Source organism: Sinocyclocheilus anshuiensis, unplaced genomic scaffold (assembly GCF_001515605.1).
Source record: "Sinocyclocheilus anshuiensis isolate Anshui unplaced genomic scaffold, SAMN03320099.WGS_v1.1 scaffold3011, whole genome shotgun sequence".
In the NCBI taxonomy this organism is placed as follows: Eukaryota; Metazoa; Chordata; class Actinopteri; order Cypriniformes; family Cyprinidae; genus Sinocyclocheilus; species Sinocyclocheilus anshuiensis.
In genome coordinates, this window is record NW_015549563.1 from 204,869 (window position 1) to 222,202 (window position 17,334).

The 17,334-nt window shown below is 35.6% G+C and overlaps 1 pseudogene; it reads left to right on the top strand.

Moving 5' to 3' along the window:
• LOC107657204 (inhibitor of nuclear factor kappa-B kinase subunit beta-like) overlaps nt 1-17,334 on the top strand; it is a 37,704-nt pseudogene that overhangs the window by 7,453 nt on the left and 12,917 nt on the right.

The window sequence follows — 17,334 nt, forward strand, 5'->3', positions numbered from 1 at the left end:
AGGGATGAATTTATGACACCGCAGTAGTAAAAAGTGACCCAGTCTTGCGGCCGCAGCATCGGTTTGCGCCGTCACAACACCTTCAGGCTCATCTTAAATAAGGAGCGAGTGCATCTCTGGTTTTCTCGGGAGGTTTTCCTCCTGTTATTGGTTTAGGGGTGAGTTTGTTGTGGCCGTATTCATGTCCAGTTGTTTATTGGAAACTGCTTATTGTATTAAGGCGTATTTGGGTGTGATCACATGCAAACTATTATGAAGAAATATTATCAAGTTTTTGAAGGCTCTCCAGGGGACAGTTGTTTCATTGTACCATCTTTGTCAGATATTTTTGAGTTTAAAGTGTTAGGTCACCCAAAAATGAAAATGAAGCTATCATTTTTCACCATGGGGCCAGTTGCATAAACTGTGTGTTAAAAACTAGTCTTAGTATTTTTTTCAGATTTAAATTAGACCAATGTTTTGTTTTTATCCAACTGACTTAGAAAAGGTATGACCAAAAGAAAAGAAAAAAAAAAGACAAAATTGTAAGATTAGCCTAAGCATTTTCTGCAACTGTCCTTCTTTCTTTACTGGACCACAAAATGAACTTAAAAATGTCTCGCATTCATTCATATAATAGCAGTGAAAAGCAACCAGCATCAAGCTTTTAAAAAAATGCTTTCTAGGGGTATACAGTGGGGTTTGGAGAAAATGTATTATTTAGTGGAAATCCTGACCTTGGTCGCTAATCTTCTGTGCACAGCTTGTGTTTGTTGCAGTAAGTTATCATGTTTACATCCGGAGATATTCAGCTCAGTGAAGAAAGTACACAGATAGTTTTTGGGGATTTCTGGCCATTGTATTTCATGTTGCGTTTTTAATCATCTCGATTTCGCAAAAGTGCAGTGGTGTGCTTTTCTTAGATTTATTAGAAATTTATTTTTAATTGTTCATTCCAATGATTATGAAAACTAAATAATTGAGATAAAACAATTATTGTTGATCTCATTTATTTTTATATTATTTTCTTAAATGTGTATATATATTTATATATTATTTCATATATTTTATTTATTTATAACTTGTATTTTTGTTTTATTTATATATATACAGTATATATATAAAAGTTTAATTATATTTAGTTCAAGGAAACCCACTGTTAAAAATCCAGTTCTTTTTTTTATTAATTCAGTAAATGCATGATGTTTCCCAAGTCACTGAGTAATTGTGGTAAATAAATAATCACGTTCTCAATATTGACCAAAATAATTTTTATAATTTTTTCCATAATCGAGCAGTTTTGCCATATTTTATATATATTTCATATAATAATTATATTATATTTTATATTTTTATACCAATCTTTGGCCTCTTCCGGTGGAAAAAAGCACCATAGTACAGTAATGGTCAATTTTGTGGTACTTTGATACACACACAAGTTGATTCAAACACACACAGTGTTATTTATATTGAAAGAACATCATAGCATTACCAAAGCACATGTCCAGTAAACCTTAGTCATACTACTGTGGTTTTTATAGATTTAGATTTTTGAAGAATTCTTCATCTAGCACAATGGGTGCTACATTTATTAACCTATGTGTTGTGAAAGAGTTAAATTGTGCACACAAACTGTCCCCAGAGCTGTTTAATATGCATTTGAATAGTTGAAGCATTTCTGTGACGTTTTGGTGTGGTTGGCTGGATTGTGCTAGTTAACCAGGCTGCAGTGGTTGTGTGACGAGAGCGAGGGGTTGGGGGACGTGTTGGTTTTCTCAGATTTAAAGCAGGCTGTCCCCAGACTTGGTCTGAGCCACAAACCTGGACTCAAAACACCATCTTGTAGAGCTCAGTGTATAAAGCCAAACCACAGAGATCACACACACACACACACACACACACAGATGTTTTTGGGGAACACACCCAGGCCATCTGAGTTTCTCTATTGCACACACTCTAAAAAATGCTGGGTTGTTTCAACCCAACTTTGGGTCAAATATGGACTAACCCAACGGGAGTGGGAGAGTCCGTCAGAGTTCAGTGGTGCGTGGGGCAAAAGAGGGGAGGGGGGGCAAGGTCGGGAGGGAGTTCAGCTTCCTGACAGCCTGATGGATGAAGCTGTCCTTCAGTCTGCTGGTCCTGGCCTGGAGACTCCGCAGTCTCCTCCCTTAATTAGGATGATATCAGTGTTGGGTCTCAGAAATGACCTTCAGTATCAGCTGCTCAACCTTTTTTGTGGAGGGAAAAGAACCCCATCATGTTTTCCAGGGTATTGACTGTATTGGCAGCAGCTCAGAAATAAAACTGACGTCAAAACAGCACGCAGTTTGATTAAAGTCACCCGTCGTGATAAATGAGCAGTGATTGTCAGAGCGTGTTAGACTCTAACCCCGTGAGCGGTCATGCAATGATAACATACCATTTGTGATGAATCTTTGCTGTCTGTGTCAGAACTTTCCAACAAGGATCTTTCTCAGATTAAGATTCAGAGCGCTGATTGGTGTAAGGTTTGGTCATCTTGAAACTCTAGTAACACTGCAAAAATGGCAACTTAATACATTTTTATTGGCCTTCTTGACTAGTTAAAATATCTACAAATCTTTCAAACAAAAAGCAACACTACATAAGATATTGTAACAATTTTCAAAAGCATGCATCTTTAATATGAGTGTATTTTGACTTACTGCAATGGAAAAATTAACTTATTTTCAGTTTAAAGGGGTCATGAACTGAGAAATCAAATTTCCCTTGATCTTTTGACATACAGGTCAATGTACTATAAAAACATCCTGTAAGTTTCAAAACTCAAAACTTTCTTGTTAGCTTAAAAACAGCTTTTATTGAAGCCAAGCTCAGAAAACGACTCGTTTTGGAATGTGCCACTTTATGACCTAATAGTGTGGCTAAGCCCCGCCTCCGCAGGAGAAGATCAACGCCTGCTTCTACAGCACTGCCTCTTTAGCCCCGCCCACTGATACATGCATGTAATGCAGGAAATACTAGAGAGACGCAAACACAGGATTACTCCATCAACAGAACCAAACAGATGACATTACAAGATCCCAAGACACTATAGTGTAAGTTGTGAAAAATAGTCTTTGAATTGCCTTCCTTGTGATCCTAACATATCTAGACCAGACGCGTGTGCTGTTGCGTCATGTCGCGAATCCATTACTCTTTCATGTCATGAGCCCTTTAGTTTAAACAAGTTAAAAAAATCTGCGAGTGCAGATGCCAAGACAAAATACACTCTTATTCAAGATACAATTTGATGCAGTGCTACTTTTCAAGTAAACTTATCTTGTTTTAAGGAATGTTAGATATTTTAACTGGAAAACAAGATGAAAATACTGAATGATGTTTTGCAGTGTACCCTTTTGAAAATGCAGTTAGCTACTCTACAGGTTTACAATATACAAACAACAACTTATACTGAAGCTGTATAAAGCTGATGATACGGCAATATTGGGACATTCTACCAGTACTAAAATTATCAGAATCAAAATGATTGTCTTGATGCTACAATTTGTGTTTGGATATGTAGAGTTTAAAGAAATTGCCTTTAAAGTCACAATGTATGAAAGGACTTGAGGCACAAAAAATGTGCGCAAATGAAACGTTCACAATAACATCAATAAGATGCATTTAGAAAACAGTGAATTTCCATTTAAAGTGCCGCAATTGTGCCATTTTTAAGGTTCCTAATATTGTTTTGGGAGTCTCCTACAATAGGTTTACATGCATGCAAGGTCAACAAATGCTTTTGTTTTCTCAAAATATGCATTTATCACCTAATTTTCCAGCGATTCTCAAACGATTCGTTTGAAGCAGTTCTCAGATTCAGTCTCTCTAAACCCCTCCTTTCCGTGAGCCTGCTCTGCTCTGATTGGTCAGATGGCCCAGTCTGTTGTGATTGGTCCACCGCATTCAGCTCGTGTCGGAAACGATTCGCATGCAACTCACCCGTCTTTACTCAAGACCTAATATTTGTTATTACAGCAATTAAGTCAGAATGTTTGCCTGTGAAGGTTAAAACGAGCTGTTTATGTTCTCAGATGATAGTTGTAGTTGTTGCTGCTGCAGTTCTGTTATGGTGCCTGGAATTCATCTGGTTTTACTCCTCTTTGTCCTGAGCGTGTGTTTTATAGGAGGGCTTGCCAGCCATCTGAATATTACAAACACATTTTTAATAACCACATTATGTAAGCCAGATTATGAGGGGTTTGTATGTACGTTGAGTTCTCTGTTGTTTGCATTTTACGATGAAACGTCTCTGTTCTGGCAGGTTGAATCACATGAATGTGGTGGCAGCGAGAGACGTTCCAGAAGAGCTCCAGAAACTGGCCACAAATGACCTGCCATTGCTGGCCATGGAGTACTGCCAGGGAGGAGACCTACGCAAGGTGTGGCGCTTGCAGAAATGTTTTTGGGCATGTACTATGGTGATAGCATGGGTTTTTGAACATGAAGCATAGTAATAACATAGTGTATGAATATTCTAATGATTTAGTTGTAGGGCTGAATGATTAATTAAAATAAATAAATAAATAAATGCACTGCATGTTTCAGAGTGAAGCGCGGCACTGTGTTCATTTACACATGAGCAGCTCATTAGCCACAGCAACTCGGTTTAGTCAATTCTGCTCCACACAAAATCCTTCTCTGCATCTGCTCTGAGTTGCATTTGGGAACACAACATGCACCAACCATCTTCCCAAATTTGTAATGAGAAGCACTTATCAACAAAAGAGACGCTTTAAGGGCTTCCTACGGTTTTCGGTCAAAATAAATGTTTGATTGGTTCAGTGTTTGAAAATGAAGATATTAAGTCAGCCATAAATACTATTATTGTAATTTTGCAGTTGTAATGTAAAATACAGTTATTAATATTATATTATTTTGTAAGTACTAGCCTAATTTTAGTAATTGTTTAGTAAAATATTGCAATAATATTTCTTATTTTATTTTTATTTAATAATTGTTATATTTTTATTTAGTAATAATAATAATAATACTTTTTATTATTATTTTATAGCCATATTGATTGCAGAATCTGCGAAAATGCTAATAATTTGAACAAAATAAGAGGGATCATAAAAATTGCATGGTATGTTTTATTTAGTATAGGGATGCACAATATATAACTTAAATACAAGAAGCTCTAAAAGATTTTTATGTTAAATCTACAGAAAAAAATGTTTAAGGTTACAACTGCATGTGTGTGTGGAAAAAAACAGCAGTGATTGATTTTATTGTAGTTATTTTCAAAGCTTTCAATGTACAAAAGGTTTATTTAGTTCCGACAAGTACGATTTTGCTCAAAACTAACCAAAATTAAAAACAATTTGTTCATAATCTCTGCACAGGAGAGACTTGGTGTTGTTTTTCAAACAAAAGGAAAGATTAATCGATATCGGCATATCGGCCAAAATGAGTTGAAAAATAACAGCATATCGGATATCGGCAAAAATCCTGTATCGTGCATCCCTAATTTAGCACTGTCCTGAATAAGCTATTTCACATAACAGATGTTTACATATAGTCCACAACACAAAATAACAGCTGAATTTATAAAAAATACCCTTTTCAAAAGTTTACATACCCTTGATTCTTAATCATATGTGTTGTTATAGCCAGATAAAACATTGTATGGGTCAAAATTATAGATTTTTCTTTAATGCCAAAAATCATTAGGATATTAAGTAAAGATCATGTTCCATGAAGATATTTTGTAAATTTCCTACCGTAAATATATCAAAACTTAATTTTTGATTAGTAATATGCATTGCTAAGAACTTAATTTGGACAACTTTAAAGATGATTTTCTCAACATTTTGATTTTTTTGCACCCTCAGATTCCAGATTTTCAAATAGTTGTATCTCGGCCAAATATTGTCCGATCCTAACAAACCATACATCAATGGAAAGCTTATTTATTCAGCTTTAACAAATAATATTTCACAAAATTGACCCTTATGACTGGTTTTGTGGTCCAGGGTCACATATGAAGAATATGCTGGAAAACCAAAAAAATATGCAGGATCTGGGGTATATTTCTGAAGAACAGTGGGCATTTTAACTGTTCAGGACAAACAAGGGACTCATGCACAGCCTTCAGAAAATGAGAAAAACACTCGTGGATCATTCAGGTAACAGAGTATTAAGAGCGCTAAATAAAAAATAACATGCGATTTTTATGATTCCTCTTATGTTGTTCAAATTACTAACATTTTTGCAGATTCTGCAAGGGCAGCGCAAAACTGTAAGCACAAACAAGCACAGCAAACCTGGAATTTTTTGTTTTGTTGAACATTTTAAATTGCACTTGCAATCAGAAAAAAATCACTTTTTCTGCAAATCGTGCAGCTCTATTCACTTTCATGTTTTTTATCAAAATAATCTGTGTTTCCAGTATCTGAACCTGCTTGAGAACTGCTGTGGCATGAGAGAAGCTGCTGTACTGACACTGATCCAAGATATATGTGAGTCCACACACACACAAGCCAATGGAAATCCAGTGTTATTCCCACCAGTCGCAACACAAATAATACAACCAGCTGTTTAACTCAGGTTTTCCAGCACAGTTTTGAGACGGCCAGTCTCAGACTACTTGACCTTCATCACATGAGCAGGTCAACATATGCGAGCCGTCTCTGCAGAAGCTGAGTTTGTGTTGGATCTGGTCTTGTAAATGTCAGAATATAAACTAGGGATGCACCGATACCACTTTTTCCAGTACTCGCCCGATACCGATACTTTTATTAGTACAGGAGCTTAGTATCGGGCCCGATACCGGTGCATCCCTAATATAAACCGAGTCAAATATTTGACCCAGATTTGTAGCTGAACGTTCTGGAGAGTATGAATCAGACCAATCTGATGTCTACACACACAAACTCACATTACCCATGAGAAGGAGTCTGACGTTATACAGTGTAAGACGTTTTTAGCAAGAAAAGGGGAAACAAAACACATCGGAAATAGTGTGGGAGCTCAATTAAATCCTATAGACTATAGTATGACAATTCTGACGTCATTTACCCACCCTCATATAGTTCTAAACCTGTATGACTTGATTTCGTATGTGGAACACTAAAGGAAATGTTTAGCTTAGTTTAACCATGATTCATTTAACTATCAGCTTCAGACATTTTTCCTAGAACCCCTCAGTAGAAATAAAACAGACCTGAATGAGTCAATACAAATGAATTTGGAGCATCTCAGATCATATTGAGACGTTTGATTGCAGACTTTGGTGTTTTGGCAAATCTGAGCACAGTTTGAGACATTATTGAGATCTCTTTCGAAACTCTAGAAGATACCTGCAATTTCTGGGGTCTTTTTTTTTTAGAAGAACAAGCTCTGAGAAACAGGAACTTAGTTGCCAGATATTCTAATTTTTAGCATTCAAACATTCCGCTGCACATCTCATTTTGTGCTCCACTAAAGATCAGTCATACTGGTTTGAGTCCGAGAAAATGATGACAGTGAACGAACCTTTTAACAAACCCTGTGACATTTCACATGACCTATGACCTTTAGTCACTACAGTGTTATTATAGTAACATAAGTGCCGTTCATTATCCAATGTGAGTAGATTCGCTTTGTTTACATTCAGTCCAGAACTATCAAGCTCAAACTGGATCTAAACAAAGGTCATACATGCCGTTGTATACAAAAACATGTCACCGTGCAGTATACAACTCTTATGTTAACGTCACTCTGTGGTCCGCCAGAGATTTTCCTGTTAAATCACAATCATGAAGCTGGATTTAGTCACTGGCCTCATCCTGTTCAATTTCCTCCCTTCAGTCAAAACACTGTAAGTTGACGTGTAAGTCATGGTTCTAGTAATATAGACTGCTTTTGCTGTGTGACCTTATTATTGAGAAGTCTTTAGAGAAATAATGCGACTTGGCATTATTTTCACTTTGGCAGTCAGTGAGAGTGCTGGCTTTGATTTGATGAAGGAATAGTCCACCCAAAAATTTAATTTATGTCATCATTTACTCATATGTTGATCCAAATCTGTATGATTTTATTTCTTCTACAGAACACAAACGTCATGGAAAAAAACAAAAAAATAATTTTCCACAGAAGAAATAAAGTTTGAGTAAATAATGACAGAATGTTCATTTTTGGGTGTCTAATTTTGTCAGTGTTAAAATACTTTAACGTGCAGAGTCACTATAAATAAATCACTAGTTGAAAAGTAGTAATTGTTGTAAATGTACTGGTTTAACCAATGGCGTATGTTGGGGCAAGACTTCAGTTAGTCATTTGTTTTTGCGCAAAAATGACACACTTATTCATCTTTTGGCAACAGTTTGACGAAATCTTGCTTAAAATTAGTTAAACTGTTGACATTTTATATCCAGACAGACATTTGAAGGAAACTCTTAAGCACTGAGGTTTGTTACCGCAACATTAACACACACACACACACACACACACACACACACACACTGTATATTCAGGACCTGCATGAGTTAGCTGAGCAGGTTGCATTCATTATCTCATTAAAATGTAAATATAACCAGTACATGAGCATTTAAGAAGGCCATATTGGAGTTGTTAATTAAAAAAAATCTCTCTCTGTCTCTCTAGCCTCAGCACTGACGTACCTCCATGGGATGAGAATCATTCACAGAGACCTCAAACCAGAAAACATCGTCCTTCAACAGGGAGAAAAACGGGTGAGTGCAGAGAGATTCACTAAACAATAATGTTTCATAAAAAATGCATTTCTGAAAGCATTTAGATGGCATTATTACCTTGCTAAATTAAAGATGCATTTCTGCATCTTGCATCTTTTCCTATTGTAGCTGGTTCATAAGATCATAGATCTGGGTTACGCTAAAGAGCTGGACCAGAGCAGCCTGTGCACATCGTTTGTTGGGACGCTGCAGTATTTGGTGGGTACAACATTGGATCTGTGCAAAATGCAAGACTTCTCATTGTCACAGACTCTCATCTATACTGATATAAAGTACTTTCTGTCTCTGTTTTCTCTCTCAGGCCCCTGAGCTGTTAGAACAGCAGAAGTACACAGTGGCGGTGGATTACTGGAGTTTTGGGACGCAGGTGTTTGAGTGCATCACAGGATTCAGGCCTTTTCTACCAACCTGGCAACCCGTGCAATGGTGTTTATTCCCTCAGCTCTCTGTGGCTGAATTCTACATTTGATTGGATGTTTCTCGATTAGACTGGTGGTTCTTGGTGGCTCCTCAGTGTCCACAATTGTCACCACATGTAGGCTAATAATAGGTTTCATATGGGTACTAGGCCTGTCACGATAACAACTTTTTGTTGTGCGATATATTTCCCCAGAAATAATAGCGATAAACAATATTATTGTCATTTTAAGACCATTTTATGCCACTGAATATATAATCATAATATAAAAGCATAAGAAGGCCAACACACTTTCAAATGACAACAAACTTTTAATTCTTAAGAATATTTAGATCATGGAAATTAAGTATCAAAATATTAGATACCTTAAAAAACTTGAATAAATAGTAAATAAACATTTTCTAACAAAAAGTGCAAAGTAACAAGTAGAAAAAAGAAAAATTCACAAAGAACTTGTATGAAGATTTTTCCCGGACCTTCTTTTCTCTGTAAATTAAGGGTGCACTGTATTGCTGAAAAACACAATCACTAGATAGCAGTCAGATGTCCGTATGCACAAAGGCGCAGATCCCTAAACAAGGCCATATCTGCAGATGAAACTTTGTTTGTAGAAGCATTTTTTAAAATTTGAATTAGCACCAACTACACCACGTTATGTTCGAGAAGCTGCAAAAGACACAGGCGCAAGTGGAATGCAAGAAACATGGTGACATTAATTTTTATGTAAATATAATGGGCAATATATTGCGTCACCAAAAATTATTGAGGGCATGTACATCTATTGCGCGATAAGTCAATATATTGATTATTGCGACAGGCCTATATGGTACATCTGCTGAAATTATTATTTTATTTATTTATTTTTACAATTGTACACTTTTTTGAATCTTTGCAAACTCCTAGTTTCTATACATGAAATTTCAGCATTCCAGACATTTTAAGAGCCGAATGTTTCTCATTTTAAAGCTTGGGGTGACTAGTAAAATTCTTTACAAAATATTCCTTTTTTTATTGATTTCTGTGACTTTTCCAGGTCTATAAATCACACTTTTAAAACAAGGCTTCCTTATATATCCCAGTTTTCCAAGAACGTGGGAATCCAGGTTCTTCAAAGAAAGTCAAATATCCCTTAAAAGTCAAATTGCCCTGGAAATTTAGAGTTTTAGAGCATCTGGCTTCCTATCCTGCTAACTAAATAAAACGGGCTGATAAGGAAGGTTAACTGTAACTGAGCTAGTGAGGAAATGACACGATTTCTAAACTATTTTTCATAAGTCATGGCCTGACAGCTTGAGCCAGAGTCCTTAGGCTCCATGCTGAAAACATGAAACACTATTGTTCTAATATTTTATGTTTGAGTAAAGATAATATTCCTGCTTCAACAGTTTGTTATCCCAGAGATTTCTCTACTGTGATTGGCTGTGCTCCAGTATCCATAACCTCTGAGAATGTAGAAAGATCAAGGGCGTTGCAAAATAAATCCAGGTTCGCTTGAACTTGTGTCACTCTCTTTCTCCTCAGGCACAGCAAGCTGCTGCAGAAAAGAGTGGATGATATTGTGGTTTATGAGGATCTGACGGGAGAAGTTCGATTCTCCAAACACCTCCCAAACCCTCACAACCTCAACAAGTGAGTCCTGCGGCCACATGAACGAGTGGATCTGTTATTAAGAATGAGAGAATTCTGTTAAATGACATAATTTATAATATGAAACTGAATAAAATAACGTAGAACGGGACTTGATTTTATACTTGATTGGATCATGAAAGCGGGCTGTGATATTATTGGTTGATTTAATCTTTCCCCTCCCACTTGATTACAACGAGAAGATAAATATCATACAGCTTAATGAATTTTAAATCAGTAACATTTATTAACAAATAATAAGTAAACAGAATCAAGTCACAATTATTTTTTATAGTGCTTAATACAACACAGACTACTTCAAAGCAGCCGATGGTAATAAATAAGAAAAATGTTGTAATGTTTTTCAATTTCAGAAATCCATTTTCATAATTTTTGTATTTTTATTTTTTTACTATTAGTATTTTTATAATCACAACATCAATTTCATCTATAAAGCAGGTTTACAGTAGATAATACTTAAAGAGTTAAGTTAAATTATTCAGCGACCTCGATAGTTTTAAGTACAGCTAAATCAATAAATTTTTACGGAATATTAAGTATCATTGATGCACTGTTATAGTTTTTATTAATATTTTTTTTTATTTTATATTTTCTGTTTTCACTTTAATTTCAGTCAGTTTTAGCAATTTTGTTATTTTTTATTTAATGTATATTTTTAATTTTGTTACTTTATTTTTGTTACAATTTTTTATTTAGTTTTAGTTATTTTTGTACTTCAAGTTAAATGTAATGTTGCCTTGGCAACTAGCTGAAGTAAAATAAGGTTAGGTTTTTTATATTTACTTTTTAATAATTATTAGAATTTTTTAAATATTTTATTTCATTTTAGGAAACGTTTATTTTGTTTCAGGTAAAAAAATTTTTTTTATGGTTTTAGTTTTAGTCAGTGATGATAACCCTGATATTAACATACTCATACCAACAATGTAGCCCATGTGCTTAATCTAACTATGTGTTTCAGACTGTTAGCGAGTGAACTGGAGAGCTGGTTACAAATGATGCTGAGATGGTCACCTAAAGAGCGAGGCAAAGATTTAAGACAGCGGAGCAAAGACAGTCAGGACGGGGTCAAAGACTCGGAAGAGGACGGTAAAGAAAGCAGTTCAGAGGCTGGCAAAGACTCTCCGAAAGCGTCCTGTTTCTGCTTCGATGAATTAAGCCGCATTCTGAATCTAAAGGTAGCTCTCGTCAATGGAACGGTCACGGTGTCGCATGTAAACATGTCTGATGCGATGGTCTCTGTCTCCTCAGCTGGTCCACGTGCTCAACATGACCTCTGCTGAAATATTCACCTATTCGGTGCAGCCGCAGGAGGATGTGGCATCCCTGCAGGAGCGAGTCGCGCAGGATGCTCGCATTCCTCCGGCCAATCAGGAGCTGCTGCTGGAGGCGGGGCTTGCGCTTGAGCCGCATAACAACGTCACGCAGTGTGCAATCGATTATAGCGTGCGTTTGGTGCAATGGCAACTTCTTTAAATTCAAGCTTATTTTATTGACTCGGTGTTAATATCACTGTATATTCAGGACCTGCATGAGTTAGCTGAGCAGGTTGCATTCATTATCTCATTAAAATGTAAATATAACCAGTACATGAGCATTTAAGAAGGCCATATTGGAGTTGTTAATTAAAAAAAATCTCTCTCTGTCTCTCTAGCCTCAGCACTGACGTACCTCCATGGGATGAGAATCATTCACAGAGACCTCAAACCAGAAAACATCGTCCTTCAACAGGGAGAAAAACGGGTGAGTGCAGAGAGATTCACTAAACAATAATGTTTCATAAAAAATGCATTTCTGAAAGCATTTAGATGGCATTATTACCTTGCTAAATTAAAGATGCATTTCTGCATCTTGCATCTTTTCCTATTGTAGCTGGTTCATAAGATCATAGATCTGGGTTACGCTAAAGAGCTGGACCAGAGCAGCCTGTGCACATCGTTTGTTGGGACGCTGCAGTATTTGGTGGGTACAACATTGGATCTGTGCAAAATGCAAGACTTCTCATTGTCACAGACTCTCATCTATACTGATATAAAGTACTTTCTGTCTCTGTTTTCTCTCTCAGGCCCCTGAGCTGTTAGAACAGCAGAAGTACACAGTGGCGGTGGATTACTGGAGTTTTGGGACGCAGGTGTTTGAGTGCATCACAGGATTCAGGCCTTTTCTACCAACCTGGCAACCCGTGCAATGGTGTTTATTCCCTCAGCTCTCTGTGGCTGAATTCTACATTTGATTGGATGTTTCTCGATTAGACTGGTGGTTCTTGGTGGCTCCTCAGTGTCCACAATTGTCACCACATGTAGGCTAATAATAGGTTTCATATGGGTACTAGGCCTGTCACGATAACAACTTTTTGTTGTGCGATATATTTCCCCAGAAATAATAGCGATAAACAATATTATTGTCATTTTAAGACCATTTTATGCCACTGAATATATAATCATAATATAAAAGCATAAGAAGGCCAACACACTTTCAAATGACAACAAACTTTTAATTCTTAAGAATATTTAGATCATGGAAATTAAGTATCAAAATATTAGATACCTTAAAAAACTTGAATAAATAGTAAATAAACATTTTCTAACAAAAAGTGCAAAGTAACAAGTAGAAAAAAGAAAAATTCACAAAGAACTTGTATGAAGATTTTTCCCGGACCTTCTTTTCTCTGTAAATTAAGGGTGCACTGTATTGCTGAAAAACACAATCACTAGATAGCAGTCAGATGTCCGTATGCACAAAGGCGCAGATCCCTAAACAAGGCCATATCTGCAGATGAAACTTTGTTTGTAGAAGCATTTTTTAAAATTTGAATTAGCACCAACTACACCACGTTATGTTCGAGAAGCTGCAAAAGACACAGGCGCAAGTGGAATGCAAGAAACATGGTGACATTAATTTTTATGTAAATATAATGGGCAATATATTGCGTCACCAAAAATTATTGAGGGCATGTACATCTATTGCGCGATAAGTCAATATATTGATTATTGCGACAGGCCTATATGGTACATCTGCTGAAATTATTATTTTATTTATTTATTTTTACAATTGTACACTTTTTTGAATCTTTGCAAACTCCTAGTTTCTATACATGAAATTTCAGCATTCCAGACATTTTAAGAGCCGAATGTTTCTCATTTTAAAGCTTGGGGTGACTAGTAAAATTCTTTACAAAATATTCCTTTTTTTATTGATTTCTGTGACTTTTCCAGGTCTATAAATCACACTTTTAAAACAAGGCTTCCTTATATATCCCAGTTTTCCAAGAACGTGGGAATCCAGGTTCTTCAAAGAAAGTCAAATATCCCTTAAAAGTCAAATTGCCCTGGAAATTTAGAGTTTTAGAGCATCTGGCTTCCTATCCTGCTAACTAAATAAAACGGGCTGATAAGGAAGGTTAACTGTAACTGAGCTAGTGAGGAAATGACACGATTTCTAAACTATTTTTCATAAGTCATGGCCTGACAGCTTGAGCCAGAGTCCTTAGGCTCCATGCTGAAAACATGAAACACTATTGTTCTAATATTTTATGTTTGAGTAAAGATAATATTCCTGCTTCAACAGTTTGTTATCCCAGAGATTTCTCTACTGTGATTGGCTGTGCTCCAGTATCCATAACCTCTGAGAATGTAGAAAGATCAAGGGCGTTGCAAAATAAATCCAGGTTCGCTTGAACTTGTGTCACTCTCTTTCTCCTCAGGCACAGCAAGCTGCTGCAGAAAAGAGTGGATGATATTGTGGTTTATGAGGATCTGACGGGAGAAGTTCGATTCTCCAAACACCTCCCAAACCCTCACAACCTCAACAAGTGAGTCCTGCGGCCACATGAACGAGTGGATCTGTTATTAAGAATGAGAGAATTCTGTTAAATGACATAATTTATAATATGAAACTGAATAAAATAACGTAGAACGGGACTTGATTTTATACTTGATTGGATCATGAAAGCGGGCTGTGATATTATTGGTTGATTTAATCTTTCCCCTCCCACTTGATTACAACGAGAAGATAAATATCATACAGCTTAATGAATTTTAAATCAGTAACATTTATTAACAAATAATAAGTAAACAGAATCAAGTCACAATTATTTTTTATAGTGCTTAATACAACACAGACTACTTCAAAGCAGCCGATGGTAATAAATAAGAAAAATGTTGTAATGTTTTTCAATTTCAGAAATCCATTTTCATAATTTTTGTATTTTTATTTTTTTACTATTAGTATTTTTATAATCACAACATCAATTTCATCTATAAAGCAGGTTTACAGTAGATAATACTTAAAGAGTTAAGTTAAATTATTCAGCGACCTCGATAGTTTTAAGTACAGCTAAATCAATAAATTTTTACGGAATATTAAGTATCATTGATGCACTGTTATAGTTTTTATTAATATTTTTTTTTATTTTATATTTTCTGTTTTCACTTTAATTTCAGTCAGTTTTAGCAATTTTGTTATTTTTTATTTAATGTATATTTTTAATTTTGTTACTTTATTTTTGTTACAATTTTTTATTTAGTTTTAGTTATTTTTGTACTTCAAGTTAAATGTAATGTTGCCTTGGCAACTAGCTGAAGTAAAATAAGGTTAGGTTTTTTATATTTACTTTTTAATAATTATTAGAATTTTTTAAATATTTTATTTCATTTTAGGAAACGTTTATTTTGTTTCAGGTAAAAAAATTTTTTTTATGGTTTTAGTTTTAGTCAGTGATGATAACCCTGATATTAACATACTCATACCAACAATGTAGCCCATGTGCTTAATCTAACTATGTGTTTCAGACTGTTAGCGAGTGAACTGGAGAGCTGGTTACAAATGATGCTGAGATGGTCACCTAAAGAGCGAGGCAAAGATTTAAGACAGCGGAGCAAAGACAGTCAGGACGGGGTCAAAGACTCGGAAGAGGACGGTAAAGAAAGCAGTTCAGAGGCTGGCAAAGACTCTCCGAAAGCGTCCTGTTTCTGCTTCGATGAATTAAGCCGCATTCTGAATCTAAAGGTAGCTCTCGTCAATGGAACGGTCACGGTGTCGCATGTAAACATGTCTGATGCGATGGTCTCTGTCTCCTCAGCTGGTCCACGTGCTCAACATGACCTCTGCTGAAATATTCACCTATTCGGTGCAGCCGCAGGAGGATGTGGCATCCCTGCAGGAGCGAGTCGCGCAGGATGCTCGCATTCCTCCGGCCAATCAGGAGCTGCTGCTGGAGGCAGGGCTTGCGCTTGAGCCGCATAACAACGTCACGCAGTGTGCAATCGATTATAGCGTGCGTTTGGTGCAATGGCAACTTCTTTAAATTCAAGCTTATTTTATTGACTCGGTGTTAATATCATCCTGATGGTTTTGTGTTGTTTAGATGATGGACACTCGGCGGGCAGATGAGCCGCTGGTTTTCCTGTTTGACCGTTCGTGCTACAGCTACGAGCCTCAGTTTACGCCACGTGTCCTGCCTGAGAACATCCGATTCGTCCGTGAGTTTCTGTCTAATTGCGAGATGTAAACTCAGAATTCGGAGGAAAAAGTCGGAATTGCGAGATATAAACTCAGAACGGTGAGAAAGTAAGTCAGAATTCAGAGCAAGTCAGAGTTTATATTTCACAATTCCAACTTTTTTTCTTCAGAATTGGAAGTTTATTTTTCACAATTCCTAAAAAAAAGAAAAAAAAAGTCAGAATTGTGAGATATAAACTCTTTCTATAAAATTAGATTTTTTATTCTGTGATGGAAACAGGCTTCCATTAGATAATAATAATAATAAAATTTAAAAAATAATAATTTAAAATAGAAATAAAATAAAAAAATATAAACAATGTAAAGAATAAAATATAGAAAAAAAAAATGTTTAAGGTTAAAATGTAAAAATATACACTACCAGTCAAAATTATTTTTTTGTAAAGAATTTTCTTCTGCTCACCAAGCCTGCATTTATTTGATCCGAAATATAGCAAAAGTAGTAATATTGTGAAATATCTTTACTATTTAAAATAACTACTTTCTTTGTGAATATATAGTAAAATCTAATTTATTTCTGTGATCAAAGCTGAATTTTCAGCATCATTACTCCAGTCTTCAGTGTCACATGATCCTTCACAAATCAAGCATTTATTAAAACATTTGACTGGTAGTGTATGTTTGAAAATAAATATTAAGTCTTTAAGTTTATAAATATTTGGCATTGTTTAATAAACACCATAGCAAATACAAAAATCTGAATGGCTGTTTGAAAACATAAATACTGTTTGATTTCCTCTCTTCTCCGTGTCTGAAACAAAGTAGCACAGCCGGTTTTGTTTACAGGGGAAACCACATTATTTCTCAAAAGTTAATTTGCATTTTCATTCAGCTGGTCTCCTACACTCGATCCCACCATACTACTCGTCCATGTTGGGTTTGTTTTAGTGCTGTCAAACGATTAATCGCTTCCAAAATAAACGTTTTTGTTTACATAATATATGTGTGTGTGTTTATATATATACATATATTTATATATTATACATGTATTTATATATATATACATAATAAATATACACAGAACACACACATATATTATGCAAACAAAAACTT